The following is a 17,187-nucleotide window of genomic DNA, read 5'->3' on the forward strand; positions in this document are numbered from 1 at the left end:
AATAATTATATTACGCATAACAGCCAAGCTTGCATGCGATATCGTTACACATAATTTTTATGCATCCGACAGAAGTGCAAAACTGGGAAATATCTGACCAACTTGCAGTGTTTTACCGTTTATCAGAGAGTGCAGGCGATGTATGAATACTGCATGCAAGCGCAGCGAATGTTTGGGTTTGGGGGCCGACGGCGAAATGGTGATTTTGCAAGCGAAACTAAATGTAAACACTTGCCAACAGTTGCCCGCGCGAATTTCTAGCGCTCGCATGCAGTGTCAATCTGATTCTGCGTACAAATCAGTCTAACACAGGCACTGAACATGTCAGAAAAGTGTCAAACTCGCCACCGATGACCGCCTAGTAACGGGCTCCAAGCGAGCGCCAACGCTCCCAGCTGTTGGCTACGCACCGAAACCGAGCTGTCAAATTCCATCGCGCAGTCCGCGCGAACCGTTAATTCCGGCCGCAATTGCTTCGCAGGTGTTCCCGTGGGACAATCCGTGCAAAAATTACACTTTCCCGGCATTTTACAGTCCCCAAAAACGACGGTCCCCAGGATGCCAAAAAGTGTCCAAAACCCAGCGCAAGCAAAACTGCGCCGTAGCAATCCATGGGGTGCGAATCGACGAGCAAAGTTTTCTCGCTCAAACAGGCGCTTCTGGAGCTGAAAACTTTGTCGATGAGCGCAAAAAAAGTGTCCCTCGATTCTACGTGCTTTCCCTATGCAATGTGCGCTATATGTGTCGAAAAAAGCCCGAAAATTCATGATCGCGCGACGACGATCGCCGTCTCTGCGAGGAGCTACGTCACAAATCGGGAAGAAGACTCCGGGGAAGCCGGTCTCGATTTTTGCCGGCCGCTCGCCGAACTCTACTTCAAGTGCAATAAAACTTGTGTCAAAATGTACAATGACTCTGTCCCGAGCTTCGTTGCACTTTTCTCGATGTAAATCAACCCATAAAGTGCCGAAAACATGAAAAATCCGAACGTCGCCAGGGCCAGCGAAGCAGTCAACATGGCGGGTCAGCGCAAAAATTGTGTTTCCCCGGCGATTTCTCTCGCCGCTCACGCTCGATCCGCGCCGTCCGAATTGAGACAAACGGTCGAAATGGTGGAAGGATCATTGAATTTTATTGTTAGACCCTTGTCAGCGGCCCGACGCGACGAGGCGCGAATACCGAGACTCGAACCGTGGAATTAGCACAATCTCGCTGACACCGGCGCGCCAAAAAACTCGTATTCACAAACTTTGCGGCCACCGCCGCGACAAAAAAATTGCACAGTGTTCGTCCAAAGCCCTACTATAAAACCGATTAGTTTTCATAATCGTGCGGCCGACGCTACGATGAGCTAGCAACCGTTTTTAGGCACAACAACACAATCTCAAACTCGAGCCGCGGCATTTGCGGCGCTCGCCAGCACGAGATATTGTGTAGTCTTCCGTGACGTCCGCGCCCCTCTATAAAAGCGGCCGCTCTCCGCTTCTCACTTCACTCGCTCTCTCGTCTCGCAACCAGTTCGGACGTCAGCTCCTCCGCTCGCTCAACTCGTCGCTCGCCTTCCGTTCGTGAGGTTCCTGCTAGTGTTCAGGTACGGATACCCTTCCAATTCCCGCTATGTCTGAAGCCGAAGCCAAGCCTGCAGCTGCGACACCCAAGGCCAAGGGCCGCAAGTCCGCTGCCGGAGGTGCCAAGAAGGCGAAGAAGCCCGCCAGCCACCCGAAGTACACCGAGATGGTGAAGAAGTCCATCGAGGCCCTGAAGGAGCGCGGCGGTTCTTCTCGCAGGCCATCCACAAGTACATCATGAGCCACTTCGACGTCGGCAAAGACACCAAGGTAGTGAACACCCACCTCAAGCTCGCTCTCAGCGCGCTTGTTTCAGTCCGCGTGCCTCAAGCGATCCAAGGGCACCGGCGCGTCTGGTTCCTTCCGCCTGGCCGAGAAGGCGACGGCGGGCCCAAGAAAGCTACTGGAGCGAAGCGTGGCCCAAGAAGCTGCCGCAGGAGCGGCCGAAGCCCAAGAAGTGGGCGAAGCCCAAGGCTGCAAAGTCTCCGCCAAGAAGGCCGCAAAGCAAGGCAGCGAAGCCCAAGAAGGTCTGCCGCGGCCAGCCTAAGGTTGCGAAGAAGCCCAAGACCCCCAAGAAGGCGAAGGTCTCCCAAGAAGCCCCAAGGTTGCGAAAAAGGCAGCACCCAAGAAGGCGGCGGCGAAGAAGTAAGCCCGATCTCGTCCACTTGTGGCCCACCGCACGTCCATCAACTTCATCCCTCACGCTCATCAAAGGCGCTGTGCAGCTATGCAAGTAACGTAAGCCGCTAACAGAACTACGTCACCTTGTCATGTCCATCGACGGCTCACCCTCATCACGCCCACCCGAGTGCCGGCAAGCCACGGAGACACGCATCTGTAAATACTTCATCGAATGCACCTCATGGCGATTTTTTTATCACAAACTGTTAAATATCTCATGTCTTGCCATCTTCATTATGTTTGTAATAGCTCTTCACTCGCCATGATCAGTGCCGCTTTTATAATAAAAGCGTGTTCCTCATGTACTCATTTTCTCTGGTCTTTCTAGCGGGTGTGAAGTGAGCAGTTTGATAGCAATGCTGTCGGCTTGTTCCTTCATCCGCTGGAAGCTTTTTCGTAGTCCTTTTATTAATGTTCACAGCATCGGCTGTTGGCACGCGCGCTCGCATGCGCGGTTTTCCAGCATTGCGGGAGCGCGCGCCATAATTAAACAGCTCGCGATCAGCTGTTAAATCCACCGTCGCCTAGCAACGGCTGACGTCGCTAAGCTTTCAGCCAATCCTGTAAGCAGTGTTCTGTGGGAGCGTTCGGGAATCCTTCGTTGCGTTCGTTGGCTACAGGAGCGGGCGTCGTGACCGGATGTGCGTAAGCGTGGCTGTTCCTTGGTCCGTTAAAACGGTGTTCCCATGAAGACCGCGCCAATTAGCCCAATTTAAAAATTGATACTGTAGAAGGTTCTCTACCTGCGGCATGGCTTTAACGCGTGAGATTTGTCTACGCAAATGGTAAATATAACCGGCTATACCTACACGTAATAACTGCCAGCGCATAGCTGACATTTTCTATGAAGCCTTTACAGACGGTAGCTTTGCTGTTCACGAAGCTGTTGCTAAGGCGGTCAAATCAGTTCCAAGGCGCGTGAGCTTCGCTTAGAAACTGGTATTGGTATCGCAGACCTGGTCCCGTTGTGGACACCTGTGATTAAGAGCATCCGTAAAAGGGCTGCAGTGCGACCAATTCTTCGTCGCTGAAATGAATTTATATACATGGAAATCTGGGTCACTAGCTTGGGATATTTCCGCTGGTACCCGCGGTGTATCTTGGCCGCGCTGCTATTTGTTATTTCGTTGTTTTGGCACACCATGCTCCAAAGGCTGCGCAACAGTATGGTGCTGCCATCTTTCGATGGAGCCACAATGTAGAAAGTTACAGTTATGATGGTGGCTACCAGGTGCCGCTAGCGTACGCGAAATTCGGATTTTGTTGGAACGATGTTCGCGCGCTAAAGGAGCTTTGGTCGCACGATATTTTAACTTGATGAGCGGCACGCAACAGAAGAGCGAGTGCATGAGTTATGCAGAAGATATGCATCGAGTAATGATTACGCGCTTCAAACATGTAAGCATTTTTATGCCTACCCATCGAGGAAACCAGTCCGTCAGGTAAGACGAAACGCTATAAAGAAATCAATGTATCAAAATTACACGCACATTTTCCGGGGGAGTTATCTAAATGATACGTAAGCATTTGCTACTAATAAACTGCTGTTTCGTCGTCGTATGCTGCTGTGCTTGGGCGAGAAATACGGGAGAAGCGCGGTTGCAACACCGAAACGTTAACGTGTTGCATATGAGACGACGAAGAGGCGAGTAGTAGCAATGTTCACTCATGTTATATGATGATGCGTTTGCATATGATGCCGCTGCTTAGTGGAACATGGAGTTCTGGCCGATGCGTGCTGTCGTACGTGACGTAATTGAAACAGTGTCACGTTTGGTAGACCTCGTACGTCACGTCTGGTAGGCCTTTTCGCGATAGGGCCAACAGCAGCGAGCGAATTGACCTTTGTGCTGCCTCTCGCTTCAGTACTCGAAGCTATTAGTACTCGGCGCACTCTGTTCCCATAGCAGATTGATTGCTTTCAAGGTGGGGCCCGTTCGGCCGCCGCCGGAGTACGGTTGATAATGGCTCGCATCGAGAGGAGGCAGCGTCATCGACCACGTCTACGTACGGGGGTCTGCAAACGTGACACTGTTCAATTACGTCGCGTACAACAGCACGCATCGGCCAGTGCTCATCTTTCACAAAGCAGCGGCATCATCATATAACATCAGTGAACATTGTTACTACTCGCCTCTTCGTCGTCTCATGCTGAGGTCTCAGTTAACATTTCGGTGTTGCAACCGCGCATCTCCGTTTCACGATTATTTCGCGGTGTTTCTCGCAATTAAACCTAACAGAGCCGGTGATTAGTAGCAAATGCTTAGCTATCATTTAGATAACTCCCACAGAAGATTCTGCATGTAATTTTTCATAGCCTGTATAGCGTTATGTGCTTGCCAATATGTGCTTTCTTTTTGTGCAGCTACTGCAGCGTGTTCTGCTGTAGCTGACAGGAGTCACGGCCAGATCAGGCATTTCCTCGGCCTTTAGCCTTATCTCCCAAGCCACTTTTGTGCCGCAACCGAAAGAAAGCGAGAAAGAGAAGAAACAGTTAATAACATCTGAGTCGTTTGATCATATTCTTAGAGGGGTTTGCATCGCACATGAAATGTGCGATGCAAACGGCCAGGTTGCAGGACCCAGGTAGCATGACGTCATGGATCGGAGTGCGTAGGCCTTGTGCTACCTCGGTGGTGTTGGTTATACGCTCAATCGCCTCGGCGCAGCGTTCTGCATGATGACGGGTTTTGTGTCAGATTCGTACCCCACCCTGTTAAAAACTTAAAATTAAATTATGGGGTTTTTACGTGCCAAAACCAGTTCTGATTATGAGGCACGCCGTAGTGGGGGACTCCGGAAATTTTGACCACCTAGGGTTCTTTAACGTGCACCTAAATCTAAGTACACGGGTGTTTTCGCATTTCGCCCCCATCGAAATGCGCCCGCCGTGGCCGGGATTCGATCCCGCGACCTCGTGCTCAGCAGCCCAACACCATAGCCACTGAGCAACCACGGCGGGTACCCCACCCTGTAACGGCACAATCTGCCAACACTACCTGCAAAAGAAGTTATGTATAATGGGACGTCGTGATTTCTAATTCGATGTATTAGCTATACATTGCTACTTTATGTGAGCAATGACGGATTTTGTGTGTGTGTGTTACTGCCGAGCAGCTGTGTGTATGCACTGGTCTGAGCAGGACGGGCAGAGGACGCATTCTGGGACGATCACTTTCGGCGATACTACCGCCTCGGCCATCAGGCGCACGCTGATTGGCGGGTTGAGCGAAGCTGGATGAGCTGATTGGCTGGCTGAGCACTACGTCACGTGAAAGCGATAGTATCATCTATATGATAGTATCGCCGAAACTGACCGTCCGAGAATACGTACCCAGTAAAGACGTCCAGCTGACGTTATGCGCTGACGGTTTCCAGTTGGTCTCACCCCAAGCAGGTTTGTCACCTCGTGCGCCATCGAGGTGCGACGCCGCTGCTCACGACGCCAGCGTCGTGAGACGCCTGGCAGCCGTCGGGGCGCTGTTTCTTCTACCCAGCGGGAGTTGTCGCGCGTGCTCAGTCGCGCCAACACGTCACACCCGCGTATAGTTAGAACACCGTCCGGCGAGTTCGAGCGCAACGCTAAACCTTGCTATCGCTGCCAACGCAGCGACAGCAAGGATTTCTTCCAATGGGAAGAAACTACCAATTTTTGGGGCAGCCCCTTGTGATCACGAACGTTTTTTTTTCTTTAATTAACAAAAATAAACGGATTTATTAGGAATTCCGGCAAACTTCCCGCAACGGTTTGCCGTCAACCGTAGCGCCTGCCTTGGCTTTTAGGCCTAACCAGCGATGCTTCGCATGGAGTTAATGTAATATACGAACTCCATGCTGTTACGCCGGGTGTTGGCCACCAAAGGTAAGTGCCGCGTCGATTTAAATATATTCACCGCGGCCGTACGTTCCTTGGGAAGCCGTACGGCTGCTGCGAATAATATTTTTGAATAATCGAGCATATATGCAGAAATTAGTGGGCTACTCTAAACGAATTCGTCTTTGCCTTGTCTTTATGAGATGCTACTTGCCCACCAAAACAGAAGCTGTCGATCATGCATGTTTTAATGGTTACCATATATTTGTGCGTATACAACACGCACCAAGAAAAGAACTGAGGAGTCATTCTACTCTGTCAAAGTGCATGGCCAACGAAGCTGTAGCACATCACACATGATTAGACAAGGGTACATGTATTTATTTTCATCATTTGTTAATAGTAGTGACGATAGCTTTTTAATTACTGTGATATACACTGATTGGTTCGGTAACAACCTTAGACAGATTCTTCGCCAAAGTTACGCGACCATCGTTGAGTAGTTAGTTGAGTGACTTGGATTGGCGTGTCATTTCAAACCAAACCCTTCTAGCATAAACTGAGTGAACCATTGCTTCTCTGGTTTCGAAATGTCCGCATTGAAGTCACGATGATAAAAGCGGATAGTGCCGTCATGGCTAACCCGTGCAAAGTGCGTGGTCATGAACTTCTCGATAGCACACTTGGGTGTGCCTGTATATATATATATATATATATATATATATATATATATATATATATATATATATTTACAGTGGATACCACAATTCCATATTTCGTTTGTACAGCACGTACATTCTCACAGTCGGTGGCATTGTCCTCTTGCGAGTCAAGGGTGTATGGTTTCTGCGTGACGGTGACAATAACTTTATTTGGTACTGAGAAACTGTGGCCCATGGGAGCCGACGGCTCCCTCAGGTCAAGTTGGTGGCTCCGCCCGCGATGGCACCGGGAGGCGAAGTCCCATTGCGATGTCGTGGGCCCTCTGGACTGCCTGGAGCTGGATGTGGTGCTTGTCTCTTCTGAGGAATTCCACCCATGCACCATTCCTTGGTGGCAAGTGTAGAGCTTTCTAGGGCTGGGCACAGCCAGAGCATGTGGTCGAAAGAGCATAAATCGGCTCCGCATTTGGGACACGACTGCGTAAGTCTGGGTCTATCCTGCTAAGGGACCGCGGAGTGGGGTACATGGTTCCTGCGTGTCGCAGAAAATCCAGCGTCGGCGGCGTTGTCCGCAGAGAAAAATCATCCCGAACGACGCAGGCCCCCCACGTGGCGCATAGGCGTTACTGAACTAATTGAATGCCTCAAAGTCAGAAAATTCGTAAAGTACGATTTACACACAACCACATGATTGCGTCGGAGTGCAGTTTGAGTATACGAGAAAACATAATTCTGTTACGGCGGAAACTCGTTACGGAAACACAAACCCGTTTTCCAGCTGCCGTTTGAGGTCTGTCTTAGAGGGAGCGGTGCGCCCGGCTTGGTTCCTGGAAACCAGATGGCGCTCGCCTGAGCTCATCCGCGGTAGCGGTGGATCGCGCCGTGCGAAGAAAAAAAAAGAACCAGAAAGCTCGCCTCCGAGCATAGCGTTCGCCGCCAGCTTTTCCAGGTAACATTACGCTTACATAAGCTGCAGTTGCCAGGAAGCGTGAGAAGCAGTCGGGGATCTTTGAATGCTATCGCGCTCTACTCTTAACTAAAGGCGAAGCATAACCGTGCTCCTGCTCTTGAGACCATGTGCCGCTCAAAAACGATTCCACGTAGCCATCGACGTGAAACAATGCATCTTGATTTATTTTTTCATTTTTATTTTTCATTTATTTATTATTTGCTTGAAGCCTGCTTCACCTCCGCCGCGGATCGGCTCGGTATATATTGCACTATCTCTAGGAACGTCCCACACTCACCTTTTTTATTGTTTGCGCACAAACACGCCAAACAGATGGAGCCCTAGCCATTTGAAACAACGATGTAAAATTTTAATATGGTGACAGTATAAGTGGGGTGCCGGTTACATGTGAACTTCGACTTTAGGTGTGGCTTCACGGCAGCGCAAATTTCGCCCCAATGTGTGGTTTCACGGCAGAGCTACCGGCGCTGCCGTGAAGCCACCTTTAGGGCAAGGTTCTCCGCCATCGTCGTCGCCGAAGAGGTGGGGAAACGGAGCTGCTGGCCTAAGGTACAATGCGGACGATTTTAGAGCGCAGCTCCTAGGCGCCCGTTCCTCCGACGAGCGTCGGCGTCCCTCGTGATCGAGCGAACGAGCACAGCGAAGGATAAAAGACGGCGACAGCGACGAGAGCGCGAGGAGGAGGGTATGGCTAAATCGTGAGAAGAAAAGCGTAGTGCCGCGCAAGACGGGCTCTGCGGCGAAGATGGATAAGAGATGGCGTTAGGGTAGCAAGCATCGTCTGTTGACCGATGATGATGAAACAAAGCGCTACACGAGCGGAGGCCTGTCTACGGCGGTTGCTGTGCATCGCGTTCACGCGTCACCCACGCGCTGCCTCTCGCAATCTCGCGTTTGCGAGGCAGTCGCGCCACGCTTCGTTCCGTTGGCAAAGTGCCGCACGAGACAGATTGTCCGCGCCAGCCAATATATCGCGAAATAAAAACAAGTATAGAGCTGCGCTCAAATTTCACATTAGAGAGTATTGTAATCGTAGGTGAATTTTTTTTTTGCATCCGGGAAGAGGGACTGTTTTTACAAATATTCGAGCATTGTATGCAGTTGTTTCTATGGGTGATACGCGCATTTTGTTTTTCTTTCTGGGGTGTTGCAATTGAGGGTGCGGCTTATAAACAGAAAAAATACGTATATTCGTTCGTCTCGAATAGATCGCAAACTTCGAATAATTAAATTTGAGCGGAAGCTAATAGCATAATATTCGATTGAACATTCAGTAATATCGGACTGACCTACAGATCAGTAAGTTCCTTAGCTTGTGTCGAGAAGGGTGACAAGTGCATACCTGCCAGTTCTCGAATCTTTCGTAAAGTTTACGTATTTGGGCTCATTTTACGATTTTATGAACGTCGCGTCAAAGTTCACGGAACAATCTGTTCGCGAAAGAGTTTCCCTCGTCGATCTCCGAAGATCTTGGAAATCTCCTGATGGTGGAAAGATACCAGAGGGATACTTGCTTCGACGAAGTTTATTTAGACGAGCTTGTCTGAATAAACTTCTTCGATGCAAGCTGGCAAAATCGGCAGCATCAAAGTCGCCGAAAAAGTCACATTTAAGCTTAAAACAATGGGCTGCTTGGCTCGGCTCTCCTGAGTCGGTTGCTGCTTGTGGTGCTGCATCTAAAGGTAAACCATTGCTAATAAAGTGCGTATGTATCCCACAAAAGGTGTGTGCATAGGGCAAATCGAAAAAGAAAAAAAGAAAAAAAGTTCTTGGCTGACTGACATATCCTTCTTCACTCTCCCTACTCCGGGGTGTGCATGTCGTCTCTGCTGGATTTTTTACGAATTTGGAAGCTCACAGGTTGGGAGGTATGTAAATGAGGTGGGTTACCGTTCCAAATTATGTCACGGAAGTTAAGGTCACCCGCAATAACAGGGGTGTTGATGGAACACGTCAGGAAACAAAACTAACGGAATCGTGGAGATCGCTTGAAAACGTTGGTGGCGACGATGGCAACCGGTAGAGTATCCCTTAGATTTATTTTAATGTCGCGGATCATTAATAATGCCCATACTATTTCAATCGCCTGATTAATTTGTAATCGTGACGATGCGATACTTTTTGAGACAGCTGGAGCACGCCGCCCCAAGCGCGCCGTGTCATCGCATGACAGATAGCAAAGCTATCCGCTTCGAATATTTCATGATCACGCACATGATCAGGAAGCCATGTTTCAGTGAGCGCAAAGATATGCGCACTGGCATGTGTCTGTTGCAGATGACAAGGAGTCAGATTTACTAGTAATGCTTTCAGGGTTAGAGCAAAGGATGCATGGACACCTGCGAAGGCGAATATGGTGACGATAGGCCACTATATACGCCTCTCCTCGCTCCCCAAATGCGAGCTACGCGTTGTAAGATCGCGCGCACGTGGCGTACACGTTGGTGCAACGAGACTGTGATTTTATGACCAAGACGTGGTGTTGACGATTTTCGGGAACGCTTAATTGATGAAAAGCTTTAAGGGCACAACCAAACGAGGCCGGTGAAGAAAGACCGGAGACACAAGAGCGCTAACTTGCAACAATTTATTTAGAACCGCAAAGCGGAATGTAAAGGCATGTCGTGGCCCTATACATCACGCAAGCGCAGACAGCAAAACTACCAGTGACGACGCAGGTATTGTAATTCATTCGAAGATAAAGCAATCGACGGCTTGCATACAATAATAGCCTAAAATATCAATCATCTTATCAAATTATCAATTATCAAACAACGTCCACGCATTGCGCAGTGGCATTATCGCGGGTGCACGACAGGTAACGCTGAGCGTCCGCGACGCATTTCGGAGAAGCTTACAAGAACGACCGCATTGGGACCGCAACCTGGCCGCTGTCTCCGACTAAAACGCATTGGACGTGTCCGTCCGTAGCTTCGCCACCCCGAAAGACGGGAAGGGGCAGGACGCCCGGCCACCCGACATGGCACTCGGCTCGCTAGTCCGCAACTGCATGCGATCGTTTGGCCGCGACACTGGTCGACACAAACAGGGAGGACGTAGCCACGGAAATCCGGAACGCCGTCCATACACTCCGCTACCACGTGAAAAAGAATTTATTGATTTATTGATTAAAAAAGTACTGCGGACGAGAAGTCCAAGCAGGGTGAGCAGGATACACAAGAATAATCACAAAGGAACAGGATGAAACAAGTTTCCAACAAGCTTTTCACAATATGTGTGTCGTCATAAGGTAGACGAATTTCGCTCTTTTGACAGCGAGTCTGTTTTTGGCTAGGGTTCCATGCATTTTTGTTCTGCGTCTACAAAAACCTGGGGTTCTTTAACGTGCACCTAAATCTAAGTAAGCGAAAACACCCGTGTACTTAGATTTAGGTGCACGTTAAAGAACCCCAGGTGGTCCAAATTTCCGTAGTCCCCCACTACGACGTGCCTTATAATCAGATCGTGGTTTTGGCACGTAAAACCCCATAATTTAATTTTTAAACTCAGGTCCCGTGCGAATGAGCTCGTGCCACTGCTCGCGCGTTCGTCGTCGTCTTATTCGACAGCTGGCTCGTCGGCGTCCCTCGTGTATACATTTTGAGTAGATTATTTATCAATAGGCACGATTTTGAAGATCAGTAGACTCCCAGGTAGATAATAAACATTTCTCAAAGATATGCCCCTGTGCCACCTGCGTCGGCCATGTCTACGTTCGCACCGCCCTGTCTTTGTCGGCGTTCCAAGCGCTTGCCACTGCTGCCTGGATCGGCTGTGGCGCTTGCACATCTAGGTTTCTTTCCTTCCGCTCTCCCATGGTGGCGGTGCCGTCGAAACGTGACGCGTGTCTAGTTTCCTCCGGCTCCTCGGGGCGGCGGTCCCGTCGTCCACGCGAAGGTATAAAAAAACAACAGAAATATAAGTTGCCGTTCTCCATTTTGAATTTCACTTGTCTTCTGTCGTGGCAATGGGGAGGGCGCGTATAGTCCAGACTCCGGAGGAGCAATTCGCCTACGTGCTAAACAGCTTCGGTGGTCATCCACCTTCACAGAGTGGTATGTTTTCCTGGGTTACGGCAACGTCAGAAACAGCTCAGAATGGCTGCCAGTACAGTCATTAGACGTCTCGGTGCTCGTACTGTGACCAGAGACGGCGCGTACGCTCGTGTATAATTAAGGAACGTACTATTCCCCGTGACAATGCCCTTTTGCACTGTTAATATGCTTCACCGCAATATTTTGTGTGAGCATCACCACATAGCGTGCCTGTATAGCGGCAAAGCTGACATTTAAGAAGTCGCAGGCCTGCGCGGCACACGCAGTACAGTCACAGCGTAAGCTGGAGGAGCGGCTGCATAGGATCTCAATTTTCGGCAGCACGCACTAGAGGGTCTTCGCGGCGAAGTCTTATTCTGTCGTTTTCGAGTGAGCGAACTGAACTGTCCGTTCGGCGTCGACGGCGAGCTGCGGCTTGTGCTGCTCTCTGCACAGCGGTCTGCTGAGCCCGACGTTGCCTGGTTGCAGCCGCGCGCGTAGCTCTACGATTCGCTTCTTCAGCAGCGGTTCCTACCTTGCGAGGAGGCGCCATAACGTGTACCGAAGAGTAAACACAGGTATGGAGACTGCGCAGCGCACATGTCACATCCCCTGAGACGTGGCACGATGCAATGCAACTGCTACATGTCGTGACACCTGGTGGAATGGAGCGTAACTGCAATGCAAAGTTTGCACGTATCGACGGCGACCAGGCATGCGACGGGCGCGTCCACCTATACCATATATGGAAACAAAGCGCTGGCGTGGGCTTCGGGCCCACTGCGCATGCACTACTTCGCCTGCGCCGCCGCCGATAGCGAATACGCTCCGCGAGACGCGCTCCCGTTGTTCACGCTTTCTTTTTCTGGACAATGAGCGACGCAACCAGTGGAAATGCTTCGTCTAGCTGCATGCCGTTGCTTCTAAACGAGCTGCCCGAGCAGAAGCTCAGCGCCGCCGCCGAGAGGACCTCGTCGTTCAGAATCAAATTCTTTGCCACAATATATCGCTAATTCAAAACACCTAAATAGCGGCGTTCAAAATTCGCACTACAAGGTATCGTAATCGTCAGTGAATTTTTGTGTAATTTTTCTTCGCGTTTGGGGGGGGGGGGGCAGTTTTTCGGGAGATTTGTGGCCGTTCCCGTACAATCGGGAGTATGGGTCGGAATTCGCGAGTCCCCCGGGCAAATCGTAAGATTCCGCAGGCATGTAGTCGCCCATAGCAAGACACGCGTGGTATTCGCGACTCCAGCAATTCATGCGACACCTAGCGGCGAGCGCCGGAAACCTCACACGGAGGTCGGAGCGTCGGAGCAGATCGACGCTCCGTCCGTAGCCTTCGTACTGCGATCGGGTGCGCTTCTAGTATGATACGATGGAGCCCTCATCTACGAAACTCCGCACGGCCGTGGAATTATGCTGCGTTTTGCGGCGCCGAAGAGCCACATGGATTGCGAATGGTATCATAAGCTGCAACAACGGCAATAGTGTTCTCAACATCTCCTGCAACAACACTGCCATAATTGCAGGCTGCGTTTACCGAAGTCCTGACTCGAACGAAAGATTCATACAGAACGTACAGGAGTATCTGCAGTGCCACGCTCACAGCCTAAGAATTATCATCATGGGGGACTTTAACCTTCCAGAAATTGACTGGAAGACAATGCAATACTCGTCACGTACATCAGAAGCGCTAATCGATTTAATGCTAAACTTCAACCTACAACAAGTAGTTGATCAGCCTACACGCTCACATGGTACTGCAAGTAATATACTCGATCTAATACTACTCTCTGATCACTTCTTTGTAAGCAAAATACATACTAGCATTGTTGAAGGCATATCTGACCACGATATTCCAATATGTCACCTACCTCTGTCATTTAGTATACCAAAAAGATCTTTAGAAAGCACCATTATCGACTTTGCGAAATCTGACGACGCCAATGTATTGACGTACATGGCACATGAATTCACAGTTTTTGCAGAAATGGCTTGTAATCCTTCGGCAGACGCAAATTGCCTCTGGATTAAGTTTAAGGCCGTAATACATGACTGCATTGAACAATTTATACCGTTAAAAACAAGAAAACCGCGGAAATACAACCCATGGGTAGCGCGTGAGGTAATTCATGCCAAACGAAAAGTGAAAAGGTTACGTCGGTCTTTGAAGGACACTAAAAATCAATCACTCCAGACATCAAAGTTGATTACCGCCAAGGCAGAACTCAAAATGAGATTAAGCCACTCCAGAAAAGAATACTTTAATACTACCCTGCCTAACTTCGTAAAAGGTAATCCACACAGATTTTGGAATCACTTTCGTGCACGCAAAGTAATCACGCCAGAACGACCCCACGAAGAAAAAGTTTCTCAAGCTAATGCATACAAGTACTTCCAATCGGTATTTACTGCAGATAACGGATTTGTCCCCGCAATAATTTCTACAGGTTTCACCATCGAGTCACTAAACATAACTGACTCAGGAATTTTTAACCTTCTACTCGGATTAGACACGAAAAAATCTAGTGGCCCTGACGACGTCCCGAACGAATTTTTAAAGCGATACGCAGAATGGTGCAGCAGATATCTTGGCATTATCTATCGCATGTCACTTACAACCGGTCGTGTGCCAGATGACTGGAAAAAAGCAAAGATAATCCCAATTCATAAATCAGGTGACACGAACTCTCCTTCCAACTACAGACCGATATCACTTACTAGTACATCATGCAAGATACTGGAGCATATAATTTTAAAACACCTAACAACATATTTAGAAGAGAATGGCATACTAACAGCCAATCAGCATGGGTTTCGGCGCGGAATGTCAACGGTAACACAGCTGACAGAAGTTATACACGACCTAGCACAGGCTATTGACAACCGCGGTCAAACAGACATAATATTTCTAGATTTCAGCAAAGCATTCGATTGTGTGTGTCACAACAAGCTAATTGCAAAATTGGAGTCAATTATTGGAAACGGAAGCATTACAGCCTGGATTAGAGATTTTTTATCACAACGTTCACAGTTCGTTTTCCATGATCAAGCATCATCTGATACAGTTCCTGTCACATCTGGCGTTCCCCAGGGCTCGGTCTTGGGGCCCTTACTATTTTTAATTTACATCAATGACATCGTCACTAACATAGAATGCAGCATAAAGCTTTTTGCAGATGATTGCATTATATATAAAGAAATAAGAAGTTATGAAGATCACCTGACTTTGAACAGATGCCTTAACGTGATAAATGCCTGGTGTGAACAATGGCAAATGTTTATTAACACTAAAAAATCGGTGTCAATGGTAGTAACAACAAAGAAGATTAAGTCGGAATTCACCTACTTTCTCAATGGTGCACCCCTAACTAAAGTTCAGCAACACAAGTATCTAGGACTGACTCTATCATCTGACTTGAAGTGGAACAGGCACATTGCCAACATCACTTCAGCAGCCACTCGTAAGCTTTTCTTCCTTAAAAGGTCCCTGAAATCTGCTCCTAGTCATATCAAACTGCTATGCTATAAAACCTTTGTGCGGCCAGTACTAGAATACGCCAACACTGTTTGGTTTCCTCACACAAAGACAAACATAACCGAAGTGGAAAAAGTTCAGAGGAAAGCAATACGGTTTATTCACAACAAGTACAAAACCACTGACTCGCCCACAGAACTCCTGGCTTCATCCGCAATGGACACACTGGTGATCAGAGCAAAGCAAGCTCGGCTAAAATTCATACATAACCTGTTGCACAACCGCTTTTAAAATTCTTCAAAATATATTACTTTCTCTACGTCCCGTATTTCACGCCATAAGCATAATAAAATGTTAGTTGAGTACCCTTGTAAAACTGACACATTTAAATATTCTTTTTTCCCTACTGCTGTTAGGGAGTGGAACAACCTCGACTCAGCAACAGCTGACATAGAATTATCATCAATTTTTAGTAACATGATAGAAAAGATTAAGGAATAACTGCTAGAACAGCTTTCGTCTTATGCAAATTTTTTTACAATGTTTAGATCAATCTCTTATGTTAGATTGTATTAAGTTACACACTGTTAGGTTGTAAATAGTTGTGTTGCATTTATACTTCATGAGATTGTATTGTATCACAATTTAAATAGTTGTGTTGCGTTTATGTTTCATGAGATTGTATTGTATCACAATTTATTGTATTTATCACATTTTCTTTCCTCTTAGCGTCAGAGTTGACTTCACTAATTAAATGCATGAAACGATGTCTTTTTTTTCTGCATCTTTATTTTTCCAGACTGTACTGTGTAGCTACATGTAGCGTATTTAACTTTTTGTACTTTGTATACACGTGTCCTGTTAAAAAAATGCTGTATTAACGCTTACATTGTAACAATATGCCCACCTGCTATGGTCTCGATAAAGAGACTGGCAGTATTGAAAATAAATAAAAATAAATCTTGCTCGAGAAAGTTTTTTTTTTTTTCAGGCGAGGGTCGGTTTGTTATTTGTGTGAAGAGAACGAGATCCTGTTGCTGGTACTACGTTTGCACTAAAGTGCTACAGTGAACTTCAGGAAGTTTGCGTTGAGGTTGTTACTGCCATCGTGATAACGTTCAGCGTATGCGTGCTTCAACATGCAGTTTCATGTGATAGCCGGTGTGGTAATGCAGTTTATGATGCGAATGTCACCGCGGTACTCAAGCTTTCCTCGATTAAAGCTTTTATATCGGATACATGCGGTGCACAACGTGGAACTACCGCGCATGGTACAACAGCGAAAATCGGTACATCGGAGTTTCAGGTACTCCCGGGTAACGTCAATAAATCGTTCTATGTAAGCACAATATGTACGTGCCAGCGTGCAAAATAACTATGGGGTGGCATAGCGGTACGCCTTCATTGCGACGTGGGCATGCTACCCGTGTAACTAGTGCAAATTAGCATGCGCTTATCTGAAAGTGCGTAAGTATCAAAGCAATTGTATCCCTTATCAGTGTATGAAGGAAATTGGCAGTTCAGAGGCGAACACAGTTTTGGCCACTTAAAGTGCAGGATACGTCAATTATAGAATAACATGGAAAATTAGTTTCATAATGCAGTAGCTTAGTTAACATTAATTTACACAGAAACATTTGTTTTATTTCATTAGTTTACACAGCAGCCATAAGCGACATGTTCGTAGAAAGCGGGGATGAGTAATCAGTCATGGTCAGGCCACGCAGCACAAGCCATACCTGTACATGGTGTGCGAATGTGTTTTTATTGTAGTAAGCAGATCTTTCGGTTTCTTATTTATCGTTTTGTTCTCTACGAGAGAAACAATGCCCCAACTACTGCAATAACTACAGCTAAGCGAAACAGCAGTCACGTTGCGCAAATCTTGAATGTAAAATAGATAACAGGAACGCAAAAGCAGCGGGAAAGGTTCGCCACAGATTCGTAGTGCATGCTCGGGATAAAGTGCAATGATTGA

The 17,187-nt window shown here is 47.9% G+C and overlaps 1 protein-coding gene and 1 pseudogene across 1 annotated transcript in view; both read left to right on the forward strand.

The window, feature by feature from the left end:
• LOC119453610 (rab11 family-interacting protein 4A) overlaps positions 1 to 17,187 on the forward strand; it is a 256,371-nt gene that overhangs the window by 20,913 nt on the left and 218,271 nt on the right. The window lies entirely within an intron of this gene.
• LOC119452501 (histone H5-like) lies at positions 1,504 to 2,554 on the forward strand (annotated as a pseudogene).

Source organism: Dermacentor silvarum, chromosome 5, assembly GCF_013339745.2.
Source record: "Dermacentor silvarum isolate Dsil-2018 chromosome 5, BIME_Dsil_1.4, whole genome shotgun sequence".
In the NCBI taxonomy this organism is placed as follows: domain Eukaryota; kingdom Metazoa; phylum Arthropoda; class Arachnida; order Ixodida; family Ixodidae; genus Dermacentor; species Dermacentor silvarum.